Raw genomic sequence first — 25159 nt, forward strand, 5'->3', positions numbered from 1 at the left:
TTGACAACAAGTCTACTTTGAGCTTTGAAATCAAATCAGCAACTACCGTGCTGGGGGCAGCCTGCAAGTGTTGCCCTGTCTCCAGAGCTAATAGAGCATGCCCACGGCTTGCTTTAGTCTTTGGAACAGGTAGAACAGGGCACACACACACACACACACACACACACACACACACACACACACACTCACTCACACACACACACACACACACACACACACACACACTCACTCACACACACACACACACACTCACACACACACACACACACACACTCACTCACACACACACACACACACACACACACTCACACACTCACACACACACACACACACACACACACACACACACACACTCACTCACACATACATGCATATACTTTATACTTTATTGTCGCCAAACAATTGATACTAGAATGTACAATATTCACAGCGATATTTGATTCTGTGCTTCCCACTCTCTGGAGTACAAATCGATAGTAAATATTAAAAATTTAAATTATAGATCATAAATAGAAAATAGAAAAATGGAAAGTAAGGTAGTGCAAAAAAAAACCTGGATATTTGGAGGGTACGGCCCAGATCCGGGTCAGGATCTGTTCAGCAGTCTTATCACAGTTGGAAAGAAGCTGTTCCCAAATCTGGCCGTACGAGTCTTCAAGCTCCTGAGCCTTCTCCCGGAGGGAAGAGGGACGAAATGTGTGTTGGCTGGGTGGGTCGTGTCCTTGATTATCCTGGAAGCACTGCTCCGACAGCGTGTGGTGTAAAGTGAGTCCAAGGACGGAAGATTGGTTTGTGTGATGTGCCGTGTTCACGATCTTCTGCAGCTTCTTCCGGTCTCCGACAGGACACGCATGGGTGCACAGTCAAGGGGGAGAAGGTATGCACTCCTGTGATTGCTGATGCTATAAAGCAATTGTGCTAACCATTAGGCTACCGTGCAGCCCACACAAATTCAGCAAATTTGGCTGCTTTACGGTTAATCCCTTCATCCATGTCATCCATAAAGATTACAAGGACAAGTACCGAACCCCGTGGCACCTCACTAGTTACTGGCTACTAATATGAAAATGGACAATATTCTTTACCTATCAGTCTTCTATTAATGAGCACTCTTCTATCCATATTACCCCAGCATTCATGTGCTTCATACAGAGAAACTAATCATTAGATACCCACAAAATGCATCTTGTTCTACAAGAAGATTCGTGCCGACACATTACAATGATCCATAGGAATGGGAGTTCATTCCCTCACACATGTATCAAACGAGCAGATTGATAGATAGTTGCAGATGCACAGTGGACTCCGCTCCTTTAATTTCAGTACTTGTAGTTTCAGAATCAGTTTGCAAAGCACACCTTCAACACGTTGTGTACAGTTCTGGTCTCTCTACCCAATGAAGGATATGCTTGCGATGAGGGAATACAGCAAAGATTCATCTCGTTGGAATGTCAGGTTTATCCTGTGAGGAGAAGTTAAACCAACAGTGTGCAGAAGATCGAGTGAAGATCTCATTGAAACTGTTGGAATTCTTTATGGGATCAGAAAGATGCAGGGATGATATTTCCCTTGGTTAGGATGTCTGCCATCAGGGACACAGTTGCAAAACCATGGGAGAGGTGAGATGAAATTTCTTCATCGAGTGGGTAGTAAGCCTACTCAAAGCGCAATGAAGGCGCAGTTGCTCAGTATTTTAAAGAAAGAAATCAGTAGATTTTATGATATTAAGGGAATCAAGAGATAAAGGGCTATGGTAATGGAATGACCTCTGCATGGATTTATTTCTCATGTTTCAGAACATTATAGACTCAAGGTCTGACTGTGTTTTCTCCAGTTCAGAATGCTTCCACTCAGGTCTTTAGTTTATGGTCAATGTAATAACCTATTGAATAGTGCATTATTTATTATGAAAGTCAGTACTATTTAATTTCAGAAGCGGTTTCGTGTGCACGCCTTCAACATATTGCCCATTTAACACAAGCAGCTGAGGTGTTCATCTCCATCTGATCAACCCCGAATGAAGAGAATAGACCATAAGAACGTATAATTGTGCTCCAGTGCTGTTTAGGGTGGGAGAGGCAGTGTGGGAGATGAGAAGTTCTGTTGAGGCTCCATTGCCGGCAAAAGTTCCAATGGAATGCTTGAAAGAAATACAGAGAAATAGTTCTCAGGAGTCCTGACTAATACTTGCTCTCCATCCAATATTGCAAACAGAAGAATTTTCAGGCAATTATTATGTTGCTTCTTGTACTTCCGACAACAAAGTCGTGATTGCATTTCATTAGACCAGAAGACCATTAGGAGCAGAATGAGGCCAATTGACCCATGGAGTCTACTCCACCATTTCCTCATGGCTGATCAACTTCCCTCTCATTCGCAATCTTCTGCCTTCTCCCCGTATTCCTTCATGCCCTGACTAATCAAGAATCTAGCCACCTCTGTGTTAAATATACCCAATGACTTGGCCTCCACAGCTACCTGTGGTAACAAATTCACAGATTCACTACTCCTTTGCTAAAGAATTTCCTCCTCATCTCCATACTAAAAGGATGTCCTTCTATTCTGAGGCTGTGTCCTCTGGTCTTAGACTCCCCCATTACAGGAAATGTCCTCTCCACATCCCCTCTTTCGAGACTTTTCAACATTCAATAAGTTTCAATGAGGTCTTCTGAATTCCAGTGAGCAGTATGTAAATACAAGCATTTCTTTATTCTCTACTAGACAATGGGGTGACCCCTTGGGGCACCCTTTGAGAGAAGGATAGTGCAGTCTGATGTGACCAGAATGAACATTAAATTTTCCTGAATGCTATTGGTATCGCTTTGCTTTGGAAACTGAAGAAGAAAACCTCAGTTTATTAAAGAAGAATGACGCGTAGCAAGGCAAATATAGCTGCTCCTCATTTGAAGGACACTTTTGATGCCATCACTTCTGGTTTATCTGCTACCCTTGTGCCTCTCGTTGTCATTCTGGAGACGTGCAGTCCTTTCATCCCCCATCTCTTCAGCTCTTCTGCTGTTTGTTGTTTGCTTCTGATCCTGGAGTCGTGCATGCCTCTCCTCCTCTGTCTCTTTTTCTCTCATCTTTTTTTTGTCCTGACTCTTTGATCCTGGAGTCCTGCGGCCCTGGCCTCATCCGATTCTTGTTCTCCCCCTCTCCTTGCTGCATCCCGACAATGTTTGGTGTTATCTCTTGACCATAGTATCCCCTTTCCCTTTCCACACGGCATAATTAGGCTGACTATTTTTTTTTACCCTAATGCTGGATAGAAGATATGAAGCACTAACGCCAAAGGATGCTGAATATTCTTGATGATGTGGTTGGTGTTCTCCTAAATGGACATGATATAGTCACACTGCCCTTTGACTGCAGCAAAGGGTTTTATGAGTGTCTCGAAGTATGCCATTCCAATAAGATTTAATTATCTCTTATTGATGGGTGGCAGTTAGATCTGTCCCAATCCTGCACGTGCTGATGGTGATTAGCAGAATGTGACCCCATGAAATAGAGCTGCCCTGCCCTTTTGCTCCAGTTGGGTGTCACTGCTGAGGCTGGCCGTGCGCATGCGTCGGGCTGTCGCGTCCTGATTTCCAGGATGGCCGATCAGGTCTCGAGTGAAAGCCAATCTGTTGATTTTTGGTGAATGAGCAACCTTATAGGAATATCTAACCCTGAACTTCGCCTGCATTCTGCAAGTTAGCGCATTTTAATTCGATTTAGCAAAAAAAGTGCCTCCTCTACTGTACTGTAATGCACCGTTTGCGCTAATTGGAGGTCACAAACAGGCAAACAGACTGACAGAGCATGAGAGTTTTAGTAGTATATAGATTCTTTTAAAATCTGTTTGACTTATTTTGGGGATGAAAACAGTCTTCAGATTATAAACGACACACATCAAAGTTGCTGGTGAATGCAACAGGCTAGGCAGCATCTCTAGGAAGAGGTACAGTTGACGTTTCGGGCTGAGACCCTTCATCAGGACTAACTGAAGGAAGAGCTAGTAAGAGATTTGAAAGTGGGAGGGGGAGGGGGAGATCCAAAATGATAGGAGAAGATAAGAGGGGGAGGGATGGAGCCAAGAGCTGGACAGTTGATTGGCAAAAGGGATATGAGAGGATCATGGGACAGGAGGCCCAGGGAGAAAGAAAAGGGAGAGGGGGGAAAAACCCAGAGGATGGGCAAGGGAGAAAGAGAAAGAATGTGTGTATATAAATAAATAACAGATGGGGTACGAGGGGGTGGTGGGGTATTAGCTGAAGTTAGAGAAGTCAATGTTCATGCCATCAGGTTGGAGGCTACTCAGACGGAATATAAGGTGTTGTTCCTCCAACTTGAGTGTGGCTTCATTTTTACAGTAGAGGAGGCCGTGGATAGACATATCAGAATGGGAATGGGATGTGAAATTAAAATGTGTGGCCACTGGGAGATCCTGCTTTCTCAGGCGAACAGAGCATAGGTGTTCAGCAAAAAGATCTCCCAGTCTGCATCGGGTCTCCCCAATATATAGAAGGCCACATCGGGAGCACCGGACGCAGTATATCACCCCAGCCAACTCACAGGTGAAGTGTTGCCTCACCTGGAAGGACTGTCTGGGGCCCTGAATAGTGGTAAGGGAGGAAGTGTAAGGGCATGTGTAGCACTTGTTCCGCTTACAAGGATAAGTGCCAGGAGGGAGATCAGTGGGGAGGGATGGGGGGGGAGGAAAGGACAAGGGAGTCACGTAGGGAGCAATCCCTGTGGTAAGCAGAGGGGGCGGGAGGGAAAGATGTGCTTAGTGGTGGGATCCCGTGGAGGTGGCGGAAGTTACGGAGAATAATATGTTGGACCCGGAGGCTGGTGGGGTGGTAGGTGAGGACAAGGGGAACCCTATTCCTAGTGGGGTGGCGGGAGGATGGAGTGAGAGCAGATGTGTGTAAAATGGGGGAGATGCATTTGAGAGCAGAGTTGATGGTGGAGGAAGGGAAACCCCTTTCTTTAAAAAAGGAGGATATTTCCCTCGTCCTGGAATGAAAAGCCTCATCCTGAGAGCAGATGCGGCGGAGACGGAGGAATTGCGAGAAGGGGATGGCATTTTTGCAAGAGACAGGGTGAGAAGAGGAATAGTCCAGATAGCTGTGAGAGTCAGTAGGCTTATAGTAGACATCAGTAGATAAGCTGTCTCCAGAGACAGAGACAGAAAGATCTAGAAAGGGGAGGGAGGTGTCGGAAATGGACCAGGTAAACTTCAGGGCAGGGTGAAAGTTAGACAATAGACAGTAGGTGCAGGAGTAGGCCATTTGGCCCTTCGAGTCAGCACCGCCATTCACTGTGATCATGACTGATCATCCACAATCAGTATCCAGTTCCGGCCTTATCCCCATAACCTTTGATTCCGCTAACTTTAAGAGCTCTATCCATCTCTTTCTTGAAAGCATCCAGAGACTTGGCCTCCACAGCCTTCCGGGACAGAGCATTTCATATATTCACCACTCTCTGGGTGAAAAAGTTTTCCCTCAACTCCATTCTAAATGGCCTACCCCTTATTCTTAAACTGTGGCCTCTGGTTCTGGACTCACCCATCAGCGGGAACATGATTCCTGCCTCCAGTGTGTCCAATCCCTTAATAATCTTATATGTTTCAATAAGATCCCCTCTCAGCCTTCTAAATTCCAGAGTATACAAATCCAGTCACACCAATCTTTCGACGTATGACAGTCCCGCCATCCCGGGAATTAACCTTGTGAACCTACGCTGCACTCCCTCAATAGCAAGAATGTCCTTCCTCAAATTTGGAGACCAAAACTGCACACAGTACTCCAGGTGTGGTCTCATCAGGGCCCTGTACAGCTGCAAGAGGACCTCTTTGCTCTTATACTCAATTCTCCTTGTTATGAGGGCCAGCATGCTATTAGCTTTCTTCACTGCCTGCTGTACTTGCATGCTTGCTTTCAGTGACTGATGTACAAGAACACCTAGATCTCGTTGTACTTCCCCTTTTCCTAACTTGACTCCATTTAGATAATAATCTGCTTTCCTGTTCTTACCACCAAAGTGGATAACCACACATTGATCCACATTAAACTGCATCTGCCATGCATCTGCCCACTCACCCAGCCTGTCCAAGTCACCCTGCATTCTCATAACATCCTCCTTACATTTCACACTGCCACCCAGTTTTGTGTCATCGGCAAATTTGCTAATGTTACTTTTAATTCCCTCATCTAAATCATTAATATATATTGTAAACAGCTGCGGTCCCAGCACTGAACCCTGTGGTACCCCACTGGTCACCGCCTGCCATTCCGAAAGGGACCCATTAATCGCTACTCTTTGTTTTCTGTCAGCTAGCCAATTTTCAATCCACGTCAGTACTCTGCCCCCAATACCATGTGCCCTAATTTTGCCCACTAATCTCCTATGTGGGACTTTATCAAAGGCTTTCTGAAAGTCCAGGTACACTACATCCACTGGCTCTCCCTTGTCCATTTTCATAGTTACATCCTCAAAAATTTCCAGAAGATTAGTCAAGCACGATTTCCCCTTTGTAAATCCATGCTGACTCGGACCCATCCTGTTACTGTTATCCAGATGTGTCGTAATTTCATCTTTTATAATTGACTGCAGCATCTTTCCCACCACCGACGTCAGGCTAACCGGTCTATAATTACCTGTTTTCTCTCTTCCTCCCTTCTTGAGGAGAGGGACAACATTAGCCACCCTCCAATCCACAGGAACTAATCCTGAATCTATAGAACATTGAAAAGTGATTACCAATGCGTCCACGATTTCTAAAGCCACCTCCTTAAGTACCCTGGGATGCAGACCATCAGGTCCCGGGGACTTATCAGCCTTCAGACTCAACAGTCTACCCAACACCATTTCCTGCCTAATATAAATTTCCTTCAGTTCATCCATTATCCTAGGTCTTTTGGCCACTATTATATCTATTATTATATCTATTATAAAGTTGGAGGCAAAGTTAATGTAATCAACGAGCTCAGCATGTGTGTAGGAAGCAGTGCCAATGCAGTTGTCGATGTAGCGAAGGAGAAGTGGGGGACAGATACCAGAATAGGTTTGGAACGTAGATTGTTCCACAAAGCCAACAAAAAGGCAGGCATAGCTAGGACCCATACGGGTGCCAACAAAGTTCAGATTATAAACCTGACTATTTGCCAGGCCTTAGTATGCAATTTGAATGCTAATTGCTGCCGCCAGAATATGTGGCAACGCTTGTAGGCTGCCCCCAGCACACCCTAAGGTGCGTTGGTTGCTAACCCAGATGATGCATTTCACTGTATGCTTCGATGTACATGTGTCATATAAACAATAATCTTGAATCTTGAATAAATGTGCCTGGAGGAATAAAAATGAAGACCTTCATAATTAGCATGCAAATGCAGAACAATTTTCCTGGAGGAGCATGGCCAATCAGCACACTAAATGTGTGTAAATCACTGGCATACGAAAGTGTTATCGGATTTACTGTATTTTTAAACTTTATTTTTCAGGTCATGAGCCTTGCTCTCAAAGATAATATTTGTACGTTTTTTTTTGCTTTGGATGCCAGCATTTTATCTCCTTTGTGTCTCCAGTAACCTTTTGATCCACTGCAAACATATCCTGGAATGTTACACCCATCAGCAATATAAACAACATCGAAATCCAGGATACAGACGCAGAGATAATTCAAGATTCAAGATTCAAAGTACATTTATTATCAAAGTGTGTAGGCAGTGTACAACCCTGAGATTCGTCTTCCTCACAGACAGTGACAAAACGGGGAAGAGCCATGGAATCAACTCACTCAAAGAAAAATGTCACACATCAAACCCCATTACCACCACATGCACAAAAAAATGCGCAAATGGCAGCAAAAAAACCCCAGCAGAAACACAGAGCATAAAACACAACATCAAAGGGCATATGTCAGTTCAGTTCAGTACCAATCCTCATAGAGGGATCAGAAGTGGAGAGAGTGAGCAGCTTTAAGTTCCTCGGTGTCAAGATCTCTGGGGATCTTTAAGGCATCCGTTAGTCTTGCAAGACCATGGATCTGCACCTGGAAAGTCTTCGCTCTCTAGGGCGCAGGCCTGGGCAAGGTTGTATGGAAGACCAGCAGTTGCCCATGCTGCAAGTCTCCCCTCTCCACGACACCGATGTTGTCCAAGGGAAGGGCATTAGGATGTTTATATTGCTGATGGGTGTAACATTCCAGGATATGTTTGCAGTGGATCAAAAGGTTACTGGAGACACAAAGGAGATAAAATGCTGGCATCCAAAGCAAAAAAAACCTACAAATATTATCTTTGAGAGCAAGGCTCATGACCTGAAAAATAAAGTTTAAAAATACAGTAAATCCGATAACACTTTTGTACGCCAGTGATTTACACACATTTAATGTGCAGATTGGCCATGTCCCTCCAGGAAAATTGTTCTGCATTTGCATGCTAATTATGAAGGTCTTCATCTTTATTCCTCCAGGCACATTTATTCAAGATTCAAGATTTATGTTTATATGACACATGTACATCGAAGCATACACTGAAATGCATCATCTGGGTTAGAAACCAACGCACCTTAGGGTGTGCTGGGGGCAGCCTACAAGCATTGCCACATATTCTGGCAGCAGCAATTAGCATTCAAATTGCATACTAAATCCAGGCAAATAGTCAGGTTTATAATCTGAACTTCTTTGTTGGCACCCGTATGGGTCCTAGCTATGACTGCCTTTTTGTTGGCTTTGTGGAACAATCCATGTTCCAAACCTATTCTGGTATCTGTCGCCCACTTCTCCTTTGCTACATTGACGACTGCATTGGCGTTGCTTCCTGCACGCTTGCTGAGCTTATTGATTTCAATTTCATTAACTTTGCTTTGTTCCTTGCGAAACAAATACTAACATTGCATTTGCCTTCCTTACCACTGATTCAAGCTGCAAATAACATTTAGGGAATCCTGCATGATGACTCATAATCCCTTTGCACCTCTGATTTTTGAATTTTCTCTCCATTTAGAAAATAAAATATGCTTTTCCTCCTTCTACCAAAGTGCATGACCATACACTTTCCTACACTATATTCCATCTGCCACTTCTTTGCCCACTCTCCCAAGCTGTCCAAGACCTTCTACAGACTCCTTGCTTCTTCAGTATGACCTGCCCCTACATCTATTTTCATAACGCCAGTAAATCTGGCCACAAAGCTATCAATTCCATCATCCAAACCATTGATATACACCCTATCCTCATTATATGTGGGGGATATGTTCCTTGGACTCGATGCATAATGTGAATAGTTATTTAAATGGAGAAAATATGGATGTGCTCTGGAGGGATTCCTAAATATGTTTTATCTGTAATTTATTCACATTTTCATACCAATACAACACAAAAGCAGTACCACAAGGCAACATTCATATTATATTTCATCAATTTAAGGTAATATTCAATGTAATAAGTCACAGAAAGTTAACATACTAGGGTGTACAGTACTCACCAACAGTGGCAGGTGTGTTTGCTCCGGGAGATGAGTGGTTGTTGTGGTGTTGGGCAGCTTTACATGGATGAGGTGGATGGTTGTGCGTCATCAGGATCATCAAGGACAGCAAGGGGTGAAGGAAGACTCACAGAACTTTTAGAACTGCCGGCAGCAGGAGATGATACTGGTTTGAAGAAAGTGGTGAGGGTTGTTTGCTTGGCAGAATTTTGTTTTTCAGCATAAATTTGCTTGTAGGGAAGAAGGCTTGAGTGCAGGGAATGACTGAAATGCTGACTCCGTTCTAGACTTGGGTCCATGTCCATCGCCATTTGTGCGAAGTGTTCCGCAGCCTTAAAAAATTCTGCCAGTTGCTTCATCGTAAAATCTTTCACCTGCAACTCGACGCTTTCTTCTTCATCGTTATCACCTTCAGTCTGAGTTAAACGCAGAAGGTCATCCACACTTAATTCTTCATCATGAGAATCCAGGAGTTCTACCACGTCAGCGGTCTCAAGATCTGAGAATCCTTCCCCACCAACTTTACGGCTCAGGACCACACTATCTTGGACAGCTGCAGTGAAGGCAGGAAACCCCCTGAGGGTGTGCACACCCTCCGCCCAAATTGATTTCCATGCTCCATTGAGAGTGGAAGACCTGACCTCTTTCCAGGATTCTTCAACGTTGTTGATGGCATGTCTGATGTTGAAAGACTTCCACCATTCCCTCACCGTTGGTAAACTCCCGGGATTTTCAAAATCCTCTGTTGCTTGCACCATTTGAGAGATAGTTCGCCGTAAAATATATGCCTTGAATGTGGATATCACACCTTGGTCGAGTAGTTGAACCAGCGATGTTGTGCTAAGTGGCAGGAAACACACTGTTATGTTAGGATGAATGCTGTCCAAATGTTTAGGATGGGCTGGCGCATTGTCAAGCAACAAAAGAACTTTAAAGGCTAGATTCTGTTCCCGGCAGTAGCATTCAGCCTCAACAGCAAAATGATTAGCAAACCAATCCTCAAAGATTTGACCAGTGACCCATGCTTTCTTGTTAGCTGCCCAGTGGACAGAAAGCATATTCTTACTCAAACTTTTAAGAGCAAGGGGGTTTAGTGAATGGTAAACTAAGAGAGGCTTCAACTTACAGTCTCCTTCGGCATTGGAACACATAAGCAAAGTCAATTTATCCTTTGCTGCCTTGAAACCTGACGCAGTTTTTTCATCTTTACTTATGTAAATGCATTTCGGCATATGCTTCCAAAAAAGCCTGGTTTCATCTGCATTAAACACCTGCTTTGGTGTGATGCCTAACTCAGCTGTCATACCCCGCAACTGCACAGGATAGTGTCCAAGAGGTGTGTTACCTTCACCTGACTCCTCCCTGTTTATAATTTCCAACTTTTTTTCAAGTGTTAAAGCGGTTCTCTGCTGCTTGGCCCAGGACTTGACATCGGACGCTTAGGAGGCGTAGTTCAATATTTCAAGCACAAAATCACTGCACTGGTAAAAACAACAAAAGTTTAAGAGCGCAAGATCGCATATCCACGCGTTGCCAAAACCAATGCAAGACTGGCGGGAGTGAGACAGTGAGGCGTGCGCACGTGACTTGTATTGGCAGGAAAGCAGTGCTCTTCACATAACTATGAGTTTTGGATGTATATATGGAGAAGTTGGTAGAAATAGGTTCCTCGCATAACTGTGAATCCGTATTGTCTGAAGACGCATATGATGAGGATAGGGTGTATAAGGGTGAAAAGAAGTGGTCCAAACCCTGCAGAACACCACTTGTCACCGACAACCAACCAGAAAGAGGCCCCCTTTGTTTCTAGTCCTACCAGTCCATCAATTTTCTATCCATTCTAGTATCTTTCCAGTAATACCATGGGTTCTTACCTTGTGCTGCACCTCTCAAAGGTTTTCTGAAAATCCATTGAACATCTACTGACTAACCTTTGTGTATTCTGCAAACTATATCCCAAAAGAATTCCAACAGATCTGTCAGGCAAAATTTCCCCTTAAGGAAACCACGCTGACTTTGGCCTATTTGTTATGTGCCTCCAAGAACCCCAAAACCTCATCCTTAGTAATGGACTCCAGCATCTTGCCAGCCACTGAAGTCAGGCTAACCGGCCGATAGTTACTTTTCTTCCGCCTCCCTCCTTTCTTAAAGAGTGGCGTGACATTTGCAATCTTCCAGTCCTCTGGAACCATTCCAGAATCTATGGATTCTTGAAGGATCACTGCTATTGCCTTCACAATCTCTTCAACTACCTCTTTCAGAACATTGCAGTGTAGTCCATTTGGTCCTGGTAACTTATCTACCTTCAGACATTTCAGCTTTCCAAGCATCTCCTCCTTAGTAATAGCAAGTGCACTCACTTCTATCCTCTATTACTCTCAAATCTCTGGCACTACTACTAGTGACTTCCACAGAGAAGACTGATGCAAGATACTTATTAAGTTCACCCGCCATTACTTTGTCTGCCGTTACTACCTCCTGTCATGGTATGCACTGCAACTACTGTGTGCTGGTGAATGAGGGAATAGATACTTCCAGGTATATTTGGGATTACATTCGAGTGGGTTGTGTTGTCCTGAATAGCCAAGATGATACCGGTGAACCACAGCGATATTCTGCAGGCTACATACAATACTTCTAAATGTACCTCTTTTGAATTACTCTCACTGCAAACTGTAGCATGTAATTCCCATTTAAGCTAGATATTTATTGCTTATTTATTTAATATTATTAGTATTATTATTTCTTTTTTTCTTCCTTTGGTATTTGCAGAGTTTGTTGTCTTTTGCACACTGATTGTCCACCCTGTTGGTGCAGTCTTTCATTGATTCTATTATGGTTATTGAATTTATTGAGTATGCCTGCGAGAAAAGGAATCTCAGGTTTGTATATGGTGACACATCTGCACTTTGATATTAAAGTTACTTTGAACTCCCAGAGGCTTCGGACTTCTAAAGTGCTTTGGGAAGCACTTTGTCGTGTACCTTTTCTTGGTCCACCGCAAAATGCACAACCTCTCAGTGGCCACCCACTTCATTTTGACTTCCCATTCCCATTCTGACATATCTGTTCATGGCCTTCTCTACTGCCATAACGAGACCAGATTCAGGATGGAAGAGCAACACCTCATGTTCCACCTGGGTAGCTTCCAACCCGATGGCATGAATATCGATTTCTCCAACTTCTGGTAACCTCTCCCTCTCCCCGTTCTCACTTCTTCTATTCCTCATTCTGGTTACCGTCTTATCCCTACTCTTCTCCTCACTCCCCCATCACCTCCCTCTGGTTCTCCTCCTCCTTTCCTTTCTTCCAGGGCCCACTGTCCTCCCCTATCAGATGCCTTCTTCATTAGCCCTTTGCCTAATTCACCTATCCCCTCCCAGCTTCTTAATTCAACCACCTCATTCACCCACTTACCTTCTCTCTCAGGTGATCTCGTCTATCACCCGTTACCTTGTGCTTCTTCCCTTCTCCTCCAACTTCTTATTTGAGCTTCTGCCTCTTCCTCTTCTCTTCCAGTTGGTTCTCAGCCCAAAACATCAATAGTTTATTCCCCTTCGTTGATGCTGCCTAGCTTTCTGAGTTCCTCCAGAATTTTGTGTGTGTTGCCAAAGAATTCAGGCATCTGCAGAATCTTTTGTGTTTATTTAGTGTTTGGGGAGGCTGTATTTATCCAGGCAAATGTGGAGTATTTAAATCACAGTACTGATTTTTCACATTGTAGATGGTGGAAAGGCTTTGGGTGTCAAATTGTGAATGGCTGTATTCAACTGGCTGGTCCATCTAAGTTTTTGATCAATGGTGAATTCCGGAACATTACTGATGGGGAACTTGTAAATGGTGATACCAGGGACAATCAAGGGTTGGTGATTTGGCCTTAATCTCATAGGAGATGGTCTGCGCCTGGCATCTTTCACTACCGAACACACTTGAAAGCTGTCTAGATCTTGCTGCGTACAAACAGGGATTGTATGTACTGAGGACTTGCAGATGCCATTCATTCATAGGCGAGCATCCCAACCTGAATGTAAGTTGAAAGGATGGTCATTGTAGAAGCCACTGAAGATGGCTGGGCCAAGGTACTGCTTTGCGGAACTCCAGCAGGGGTATTTGCCCTCCAACTCCCACAACCATCTTTCTTTATGCAAGATATGACTACAACCACAAAAGTGCTTTCTCTTTCATGCCTAAATACATCAGTTTGACCTCTTGATGTCGCACTTAGGCAAGTGCTATCTTGCTGACAAGAACAGTCACCCTACAGTGTGTGGAGTGAGGCTGTGATGAAGCCCAGAGCAGTGAAACCCAAACTGGCATTGATCAGGAGGGGCACGCAGGGTTAACTGGCATGGCAGATGAGGGAGATTGCTGAGGAACGCCTGTTCGTAAAAAGCTTAATGATTTGTTATGGGCATTCCAGGCAAGAGCTAACTCACAAAGACTCTTCTTAGCAACTGGATCACCATGAATATCATAACTCTGGTGGGCTGCATTGGCTATCTGAGCACACACATGGCATTCAAACAATCCATAAGACTGCATCTTTTTACAGGATCAACATGCACCTTAGAGACAACTCCTCCACAACATGAAACACCACACCCAGATAGATGAAATAACAATTTTCAAGAAAGGACAGTGCATCAGGCTCAATGGGACAGAAGTGTCTATTACTGTGCTGTTTCTCTAAAGACAGACAGACAGATAGATAAACAGACAGATGGATGAATGGGTGGAGGGATAAATGATTGAATAAATGAATCTTTTCTTTTTCAATCCTTTTATTGGTTTCATAATAATAAACACAGCATAGTATTGATACAAAGTTATTGGGAATACATTGCTGTAATTGACATAGTTAAATATAAGCCCAGTTGACACTTAAATGTTAAAACTCCCAATCATACAGGATACAGATGAACAATACAAAACAAAGAAAAATATTCTTAAAAAATCATGAAAAAGGAAAAAAAAATATAAAAATATAACCCCCCCCCCCAAAAAAAAACTAACCTAAACAGTGTTAATCAACTAAACTAAAAAAAAAGACATGGGCTGTTATGTAACATCATAATAAAAAGGAACCATTAGTGTTGACTCCGTTCCTCTCAACAAATATTACAAAGAAATAGAATAAGTTTGGAAAAGTTCAAAATACATCATATGAAAATGTTGAATAAATGGCCTCCAAGTCTTTCTGAATTTAATAGAGGAATCATAAACAACACTTCTAATTTTTTTCCAAATTTAAACACAGCATAGTTTGAGAGAACCAATGAAATGTGGTAGGAGGATTAATGAATGAATCAATCAATCAATTGCAATCAAGTCCTGATAGAAGAGGGAGAACGTGCCACTGTGACATCACTTCTCAAGGGGAACTTTTACACAGGAAGGGTAAGGAGGGGAGCAACAATTTTTTTTTCAGCTCAAAATCAACAGCTCTACACTGGCAAAAAAAAACTCTACGTAGGTGTTGACTTTTAAAAGGAAAGGAAGTTGCTGAAGATGTAGGAGGTACACCATTGCAAATCAATAGTGATTATCGGGTAAGCCCTTGAGGAACTCCAGTTTTAGTGTATTCTATGTGCCATAAGCTCAGTTGAGAATCCTTTCAAGTATGTTATTGACATAACTACATGGTAATTCTAAAACCGCCAACTCTGCTGTACGCCACTGAAAGTCTGTGCACAACAACAACAACTTAATTCATAATTCCATTAGGAAAACTCAAAGGGAAGCTGCCTATCTATAAAGAGTTCATCTATAAACACTGCCGTGCTGGCAGCTGAAATCAAGTTCACAGTGCAGTAAACATCTCGGGGCGGGGGTGAACGCCAGTGGGAGGTCTCTGGCTTGTCTTCTCTCACATCAGCAGGACTGCAGACTGCAGAAAATGGCCATTACTCTGGGGATTCTGTAGGTCTTCTGTTAAAACCACAATAGGAAAGCTCGTCCAGAAATTCACCTCTTGCATATCTCCAGAGTACATCAGCAGTCTATTTAATTTGCAAAGTCATCGGAACACAGTGTGAAATCAAGACCTTCACCCTACTGAATCTGCATTGACCATTAAGCGTTCATTTCTGCTAATCTTATGATAATTTTATTTTATTCTCCCCACATTTTCATCAATTCAAAAATTCTACCACTAACTTACCTACCAGGACCAATTTACAGTGGTTCATTAAACCATTGATGTCTCAAGAGATTTATTTTTCAAGTTGAAAAAAAATTCAGCCAAGTAATCAGTGATATCATAAAGCCGGTATCTCATTATCTTCTCTTCTGTTTACCAAGGAACAGTAATACTTCATAAGAACATTTCAAAAGCCTTTGTTTCTGTCTACTGCAAGGCTCCAATTGATGGTATGAGTCATTATCCCAGGATAACTCAGGCTGAGGATAGTACACTATTTTCAGTGGCAATTTTATTCATGCAGTGTTCCACTGAGTTATAAACAAAAACAGCAAAACAAAACTAAAAATACATGAGAACTCTTCCTGCTTTAAACAGGAAAGAATTGATCCAACCAGACTTTGATCTTCCAGTGAGAAAAATGATGTGAATATAACAAGGTTATTATACCCTCAACATTTTTATTTAATATATATACATTTTAGATAGATAGGTAGATACTTTATTGATCCCAAAGGAAGTTACAGTGTCACAGTAGCATTACAAGTGCACAGATATACAAATATTAGAAGAGAAGTAAGAAAGAATTAAAAATAAATTATCTCAAACAGTCAAACAGGAGGGAATCATCACTCCCCAGCCATAGATTGACTCATTAAAGAACCAAATGGCTGAGGGTAAGAATGACCTCATACAGAGCTTTTTGGAGCAGTGCTCCTCTGTTCTGCCAAGGTGGCATGCAGATGGTGAGAAACATTGTCCAGAGCTGTCGGGTTTTCCGTTGCGTCCTTTTCTTCTACCACAGCCTCCAATGTGTCCAGTTTAACTCCTATAACAGAGCCAGCCTTTCTAATTAGTTTATTGAGCCTATTGGCATCACCCATGGCACATATATACATTGCTAGGGTGGCTAAAACTTTTGCACAATACCGTAGTAATTTTATGTATTGCGCTGTACTGCTGCCGCAAAACAAAACAAATTTCATGATTTATGTGAGTGACGATAAACCTGATTCTGATATGGGTCTCTATTGTGGACTGAGAATGGGAAGGGGGAAGGGAGGGGGGAATCATGGTTGGAAGAAGGGGAGTTGGAGAGGGGAGGGAGCGGGAAGCACCAGAGAGACATTTCATAATGTTTGGAATCAAATGACCTCGCCTGGTGTCTCAGGGCTGGGTGTGTCTGCACCCACACCAATGCTGGCACTACTTCTCTGCCATCTATCTCACACCCCTCCCGTGGAGCTCCACTCTCACCATTCCCAACATACTTTGCTCACGACATAGTTACAAACTCTCTCTCAGCTCCACGTGGACAAAGACATCACTGTGCAAAAGTATTGGGTACTCTAGCTATGTATATATAGATTGTCTATGATCCTTCCAGTTGTACACCATCTTCATTGTTTCCTTATCTTCATTGGCACAATTTTGCTAAATTAATATTCAAAAATGATGCGTGTTTATATTGTGCCCTTAGTAAAGTAAAACATTCCAAGACATTTTGAAAATTGTCAGCAGGTAAAACTTGGCACAAGCCTCATGAGTGATTAATAGGATGGGTGACCAAAAGCAGAGTCCTGAAGGAGAGAGGAGAACCAAAGAGTCAAGGGTGTTTAAGGAGAGGAATTCAGGAATACGATAATTAAAGCACATTAGAATAATGTGGTGGCAAAAAAAGTGGGGATGAAAAATGGCTAAAATTTGAACAACTTGGAGCTGGAGAAGGTATAGAGATTAAAAAGATTAAGAAGGTTAGCTTTATTTGTCAGGTGTACGTCGAAGCATACAGTAAATGTGCTGTTTGCTTCTTTGACCAACACAGTCTGAGGATGTGCCGGGGGCAGCCTGCAAGTGTCACCAAGCTTCCAGCACCAACAGAGCATGTCCACAATGTACTAACGCTCATCTGTATGTCTTTGGGCGTTGGGAGGAAACTGGAATACCCAGAGGAAACCACGTAGTCACAGGAGAATGTGCAAACTCCATACAGACTGCAGTGGGGATTGAGCTTTGACCGATGGTTGCTGCTGCTATAAGTCAAAGTCTGTCCCGAGCCGTTGCGGCCCATCAGGCCCATCAGGCCATGCTTATGCCGGTTTCTGTGGCGTGAAGCGATTGAGAGTACGAGACTCCCCCCCCCCCACCCCACCGGATAGGACGCCAGTCTATCGCAAGGTTAACCCCCAGCATTTGCTGGTACCCATTTTCAGCTGGGTGGACTGGAGCAGTGTGTGGTTAAGTGCCTTACTCAAGGACACAACACGCTGCCCTGGCCGAGACTCGAACCCACGACCTTCAGATCATGAGCCCAATGCCCTAACCACTCAGCCAAGTGTTACACTAACGGCTATGCTACTGTGCCGCCCCTGATGGGAGCACATAGAGATGGAAGGCACAAGGTCATGGTCAGATCTGAAAACCCAAAGTATGACTTCAGCAACACACCATGTCTGATTTTCATGTACTCAAAGCCAGAATTCGAGACGTGATCGATGAATGGGGCCTGGAGAAGTCAGAATACAGGGAACTGTGTTAGAGGAGCCTGTTTGTTGAAGATATCATACTCTTTAATTATTATGCGGAATATGATACTCGGCCAAGTTGATACTAAACATAATGTTTATCATATCCACAATCAGTAAGTAGCCTTAATCTCATGTGTCAAATCATCTCATGTTTCCTTCCCCAATTAAAGATGTTTTATCTTGTTCAAACACTGCAACTATATTTTTCAAAGCTTTTTAACTCCCTGCCTAAATGAGTATTTCTCTTTGTTAAATCCTTTAGAATTAGTTTTTTAATCACCTGCATGCTTTCTGTTAAACCTTTGAAAGCAGTCTATTCCAGTCTATCTTGCATTATCTTTTCATGGAGTCCATCGTTAATTAAAAATTTAACAGGACCAGTAAATACTTTCAATACTCTGTTGATCTGAGTGAAATATTAATCCCATCCTGCCATTATTACTTCTAGTTTCCTAAACTATAAACTTCTTCAATGTTGAGGTTTACAGGCAATTCCCATTATGAAATTCTCACCTTTCTATGCTGTATGACTATGACTCTGTTCTCCCAATCACCTACCTACAGAATGGGGATATATGAAAATGGCCAATTAACTTAACTGAACAATGGAAGAAACTAGAACAATCAGAGGAAACACACTCAGAGCTACAAAGTGTAACTTCCACAGAAGGTTAGGAATGAACCTGGGTGGCTGGAGCTGTGGTTAAGACTTTAATTAGCCTGATTTATTGACCGGTAGACAATTAATTCAGAAACACAAGGGATTCTACAGATGCTGGGAATCCAGATTAACACACACAAAATGCTAAAGTAAATCAGGAGGTCAGGCAGCATCTGTGAAAAGATTTCTGGAATTTTGCAGTCCTGATTAAGAGTCTCAGCCCAAAATGTCAACTTTTTATTCCTTTTCCTAGAAGGTGCCTGACCTGACCTGAGGGGCAGAAGTGCATCCTGTCGGTTAGCAAGTCCAAAACCCCATTGAATCATGGTGTACTTAGATTGAGAAGAAGGTGTTTGTTCATCAAGATCCACAGGACAATAGTATCGAATGCCAAACTGAAATCTAGAAACAGCATTCTCTCATAAGTGTCCTTGTTTTCTGGGTGTGTCAGGGCCAGGTGCATGACAGTTGCTATGGCGTCTATCGTGGAGTGATTCTGTCAGTAAGTATATTGGTGAGTGTCTAACGTGGCAGGAATGGAGTTTCTGAAATGTGCTATTACCAGCCATTCAAAGCACTTCATGATGTTTGGCTTCAGTACCATTGGGCAGTAGCTGTTTAGTTCTGAAGGTGTAGTGTTCTTTAGTACAGGAATGATGGTTGTTGACGTGAAGCAGCCTGGATGAGTGAAGTGTTGAAGGTGTCTGTGAAGACATCAGCGAACTACTAGGCCTGAAACGTTGTCTGGCCCAGCCGCCTTATGGGGTTGATTCTCTGCAGAGACTTTCTCATGCCTGTTGCTGTTACAGACAGTGGATGCTCACCTGAAGTAGCTTTTGTGGCCTGCATTGTGTTATATGCCTGGAAGTTCTTTAGAGTGTCAGGGCATCCCTGATGCAGTCAATGGCATTTTCCTTGTGTAGTCAGTAATGCCCTTGATGCCCAGCCACAAATGCTGGGCACCGTTGTTGGACGGGTATTCTTGAATTTTTTGAGTGTAGGTGATTTTAACGCCAAAGATGAAGTTTCTCTTGACTGCCCTGAGAACTGTTCTGTCATCAGACATGAAGATAGCATCCCGGTCTGTTAGCAGGGAGCTCACCTCAGCGTTCAGCCAGGGCTTCTGGTTGGGTCATGAGATGACCATACATTGTGCAATTAGGGTGGGCAATTAAAATGTAACTTCAACCACATCAATCAAATGCAAAAAAAAATTTTGTCAATACACATTATGCATTCATAGCAGTTTCAGTATTATCAAACCACTCACAAAAAAGCTCACATAAAAATACCCTCACATCTGCTGCTCTAATTTGCAAAGTAAATGAGGTCAGATTATTGCTGCTAACCGTCCACTGCACTTGGTTGTGCTCTTGACAACAGCACATTTATTTCTTTGCTGGTGGTAATCCAAACAGTGGCTTCACTCTGTACTTGGCATCTGCACCTTTCCTGAACAGTGCTCTTTAACACCAATTAAGGATGCTCACGTTAGCGTGGCCCATTTCATTAAAGCATCCTGCTCTTCAGAACCAAGAAGGCTTTAATGTCTTTGCCATATACTTGCCTAAATCCCTTGAAGAACTGCTTCCTTGGGAGACATTATCCATGCAAGGTGAGAAAGCCACAGCCCCAGCTTTCTGAGTCATGGTTACCATGACTGAAGGGAGGAGGCAGGCTTTTCAGCTGTAGTGCCTGCATCATTGTAATTTGCTAAGATGTCAAATATCAGAATGAATATGTACAAAGATAATCTTTACATCAGGGATGGTTACATTCTGTGGGTGAATCTTGCTTTTAAAGTTATATTTGCATCAGAAAGGGGAAAAAAATAGTGTGATGGGTTAATTTCTGAAATATTTCCTTTTGATGCAGCTATGCTTAGAACTGTCAGGCACTCCGAAGATCTCTAACCGGACACCATAAATGAACGTTAGAAATCTACAGATGGTAGAAATCTGAAAATGAAACCAGGAAGTGCCGCAGACCCTCAGCAGATTGGGCAGCATCTGTGGAAAGAGAAATAGATCATGTTTCAGTTCATTTCCTTTCCACAAATGTTGCCTAACCTGCTGAGGGTCTCCACCATGAGATCGTGGGTTATAATCAACGAAAAGATGGCTGAAGTCACTTAGCACTTTTGAGAAAGGGTGTTTTTTTTTTGCTGCAACGAAAAATCAAACTTACAGAAATTAGTGAAAAGCAAAAACAAAGTTGCCAGTATTCACAAAATTATCTACCAGAACACACAACAAACAGTTCCATACTATTTCTAGTGTGAACTCCGGGCAACTCCTATCCATTCAGCAACCTCACCCAGTCAATCACCCAAAGGGCTGGTATGGGATGACCTTGAACTGCTTTGGCACAGCATATGGTCCCCATCCAAAATGATTATCCTAGATCACCAGGGTCAGAAATCGTGCCATCTTCTGCAGTTTCTGCTAGTTTTCCTGCCCAGTGGTGACAGATTCTGAAACTCGGGAAGAGTCGGTGGCTCTGCCATGTAGGGAGCACTGCTTCTCTGTTTTTCTACATGAACACAGTGCAAACATCAAGATCTTGGAGAAAACACCCAAATTTATCAATGTAAAAGTAGAAAATGCTGGGAACATTGAGCCCTTCCTTATGGTGAGTCGTTTCAGTCCTGCCCAATGTAACTTTCTCAGCACACTTGTGGCTCTTGCTGTTCTAGGTCTGGACCAGGCTGAACAATTCTCATTCTGTTCCCCTCTACAGAACTTGGGAGAATTTGACCTTTACAAAACGGAATCTCCCAAGAAAAGATGAAACCACTTCAAATGGATCTGTGCTTCAAAGGGAATTTGACCGGTCTTCTACTTAATGTTACAGGAGGAGATTGTGGGAAGGCCTGGGGATTTTTCAGGGTCGATGGTTGAGAAACGTATCCACTTAGTGCAATGTTTTTGTGTGCTGCATGAAGGAACTTAATTCAAAACCCAATTGTTTTGTACTCAGGAAGTTCTTCGGGTAGATTTATACAACTATATGTCCCTATTTGAATAAAGGAACGTTTGTAATGAAATAGAAAATATAGTAATACCCAGCAGTGCAAGAAGCTTGCTGTATTTCCAACATTTTCTCAAAGATTCAAACATTCTAGATTCAAAGGACAGTTATTATCAGAGTATGTACAATACAGTAGATAACTCTGAGATTCGTCTTCTCACAGATAGCCACGAAATAAAGGAAACCAAGGAACCCGTTCAAAGAAAAATACCAAACCTCCTACGTGCAAAGAACAAATTGTGCAAAAGGCACCAAAAAACAAGCAAAAAACACGAGTACAACACATCAAGCCACAGGTCATTGAAACGGTCCAGGAATATTCAGTTCAGTTCAATTCAATCAAGCGTCTTGTTGTTTGTTGACTGCAGGCCACGGCGTCAGTCTGCCACAATCTAAACTGCACAAAATAACAACAAAAATGGAGCAACCAGAAACCAGAAACAAATTCACAATGTGAACCACAGAGTCCTATCCACAAGCTGTGTTGATTAAACCTTGCCCAAGACCTAACACTCCAGCACCACGGAGCTAGTATCAGAATCAGGTTTAATATCACCAGCATATGCAGTGAAATTTGTTGTCCTTGTGGCAGCAGTACAACGCAAAATGTAATAACAGTGAAGAAAATCATGAATTACACTAAGTATGTATATTAAATTGTTAAATTAAATAAGCCATGCAAAAATAGAAATAAAGAAGTAGTGAGGTAGTGTGCATGGGTTCAATGTCTATTCATAAATTGGATGGCAGAGGGGAAGAAGTTGTTCCTGAATCATTGAGCATGTAGTAGTTTGCTATTGTAATCAGAAACTTCCTTTTCCCAAATGCTAATTCTGTTTTAGGTCCCCTTTCTGCACGATACACATACTGTACATATGAGTGCATCAGGATGTGTGCAGTGCTGTCAAAATGCAAAAAAAAATACATTGATAAAAAAATCTTTTACAATGCATGCTTTGCAAACAGTATGGAACACATACAGTAAACAGATGCAGGCCTCTGATGTTTGCTGTTACGTTTCTTTGAAGAGAGTTGCTTGACTTGGCGCATGGCTAGAGTTCAGAGCACGGAACACCTGAGCGGTTTATCACATGTCCTTACCCTGCAGATGCAGCAGAGAGTGGTGAATCATTCTGGTCCAAGGTTTAGGATCAGGCAAGATATCCAAAATATCTTACTGTTGTTGTTCCATGCAGTGTCTGAAATAACAAAGAACATCAGGTTAGGGGAGATATCCTTCTGGAAGAAAAGAAAAAGATCAAGGACACTTCTATCAGTGTATAAGAAGAGTCAAAGGACTAGAGAAAGTTAATCAAATTCATTCCTGTCCTCACTGCTCTTTGAACGAGAGAATGGAGAGCGGTACAGCTGGTAGGACTGCTGCCTCACAACTCCAGTGACCAAAGGGTTCAACCCTCCAGTGATTTCTTGGTGGAGTTTATCTGGCCTCCCTGAGCTCCAGTGCCCTGGGGTTTCTTTCACATCCAAAACTCCGTGAGTTGGTAGGTTAACTGGAAGCAGTAAACTGCCCTGGCTTGCAGATGAGTGAAAGAAGCTGGGGGTTTGGTCTGGTATTGGAATATGAAAAAGGTGCCAGGGTAGGAGTATCAGTATAAAAAACAGGTGCTTGATGGCTGGCATGAACTTGATGGGCTGAAGGGCCTGTTTCCATGCTCTCCATAACCCTTATGTCTCCCCATTTTGTGACTGTTCTAGCTCTTCGGGTAAATGTGTACAAATATATGTTCCTGGCTGGGTTGAGTTGTTCTCCGATCTTGGCAATTTATTTGCAAGTAATCGTACCTCAACTCAACCATCAACCCCTCCCGAGCTACACAACTTCCGAAGTATTTCCAATACATGTTCCTATTTGAGTAAAGAAACGTTTCAATGTCTGTCTTAACTTTATAGCATTTTAGAAAATATAAATTTATCTTCGTTTTAATTAATTGAAGGGTTTTGCTGAATTCATTTTGTCAAAACCAAACAATATTTGTTCGGCTTCTCTGTGGCTTTTAAAATTTAAACTTATCTTTTATTTATAGAAAATACAATTCTCATCTCCTCTTCTTGATATTGCTTCAGAAGCTTTGGCAATTCATGTGTTCTTGTGTTATTATTCTAAGTGAAGTCTGATCGGAAACTATAAAATTTAATCATTGTATAAGTAAATACATAATTCTGAATATGCATCTCAATATTCTGCTTGATTTTACATTGATTTTCAATGCAATGGAAGTATTAACTTAAGATTTTATCTTTCACATCCCAACCTTTATGTTAATCCTTTTAAATCTTTTCTATAGTTGTAAACACAAGATGCTGGAAATCCACATCAACAAACACAAAATTCTGGAGGAGCTCAGGGGGTTCGGTAGCATCTATGGGAATGAGCAAATGGGAATGACCAGTCCTGGTGAAGGGTCTCAGCCCAAAACATTTATTTGTTCTTATAGATGCTGCCTGACCTGCTGAGTTCCTCCAGCATTTTGTGTGTGATGTTTTCTATAGCTGTGTTGTCTTGCCATCTCCTAATATACAACAGACTGTTTATCCTGTGCTAAAATGTAATTGCTACTTAGATTCCCAGTTGCACTCCAAACTAAATTCATCTCCAAAATCTTAGGAATCATTCTTTATTCTTTTTAGAGTGCCCTCTAGAAATCTTGATTTTGGGTCCTGTATTCACATTATGCTGTTGAATAAGAAGCCAAACATTGAGTCTTGCAGTTCTCCCTTCAGTGTATCTGGAGAAAGGAGGTGGATTCTGCTATTTGGAGCTTTCAACACAGAGTTCTCATTGGGACCTTAAGTAATTGGGCATAGGGATTAGAATCTAACATCCCACAATATTTTAAAGTAAAGGCATCTGTTAGTTTTGCGAGACCATGGATCTGTGCCTGGAAAGTCTTCACTCTCCAGGGCGCAGGCCTGAGCAAGGTTGTATGGAAATCTGGCGGTTGCCCATGCTGCAAGTCTCCCCTCTCCACGATACCAATGTTGTCCAAGGGAAAAGCATTAGGACCCATACCGCTTAGCACCAGTGTCGTCGCAGAGCACCGTGTGATTAAGTGCCTTGCTCAAGGACACAACACGCTGCCTCGGCTGGGGCTCGAACTCACGACCTTCAGATCGCTAGTCGAACGCCTTAACCACTTGGCCACGTGCCCACACAATATTTTACACTTAATATAAATACATAGCACAAAAACAAACCATTTATCACGACCAGAACATTTCAGCATTTATTTGATTCCCCTCCTACCTTTCTTCAATATAACTTTTGGATGTTTCCATGCTCAAATACATACCTAACTTTCCTTTA

Source organism: Mobula birostris, chromosome 30 (assembly GCF_030028105.1).
Source record: "Mobula birostris isolate sMobBir1 chromosome 30, sMobBir1.hap1, whole genome shotgun sequence".
NCBI classification, from domain to species: domain Eukaryota; kingdom Metazoa; phylum Chordata; class Chondrichthyes; order Myliobatiformes; family Myliobatidae; genus Mobula; species Mobula birostris.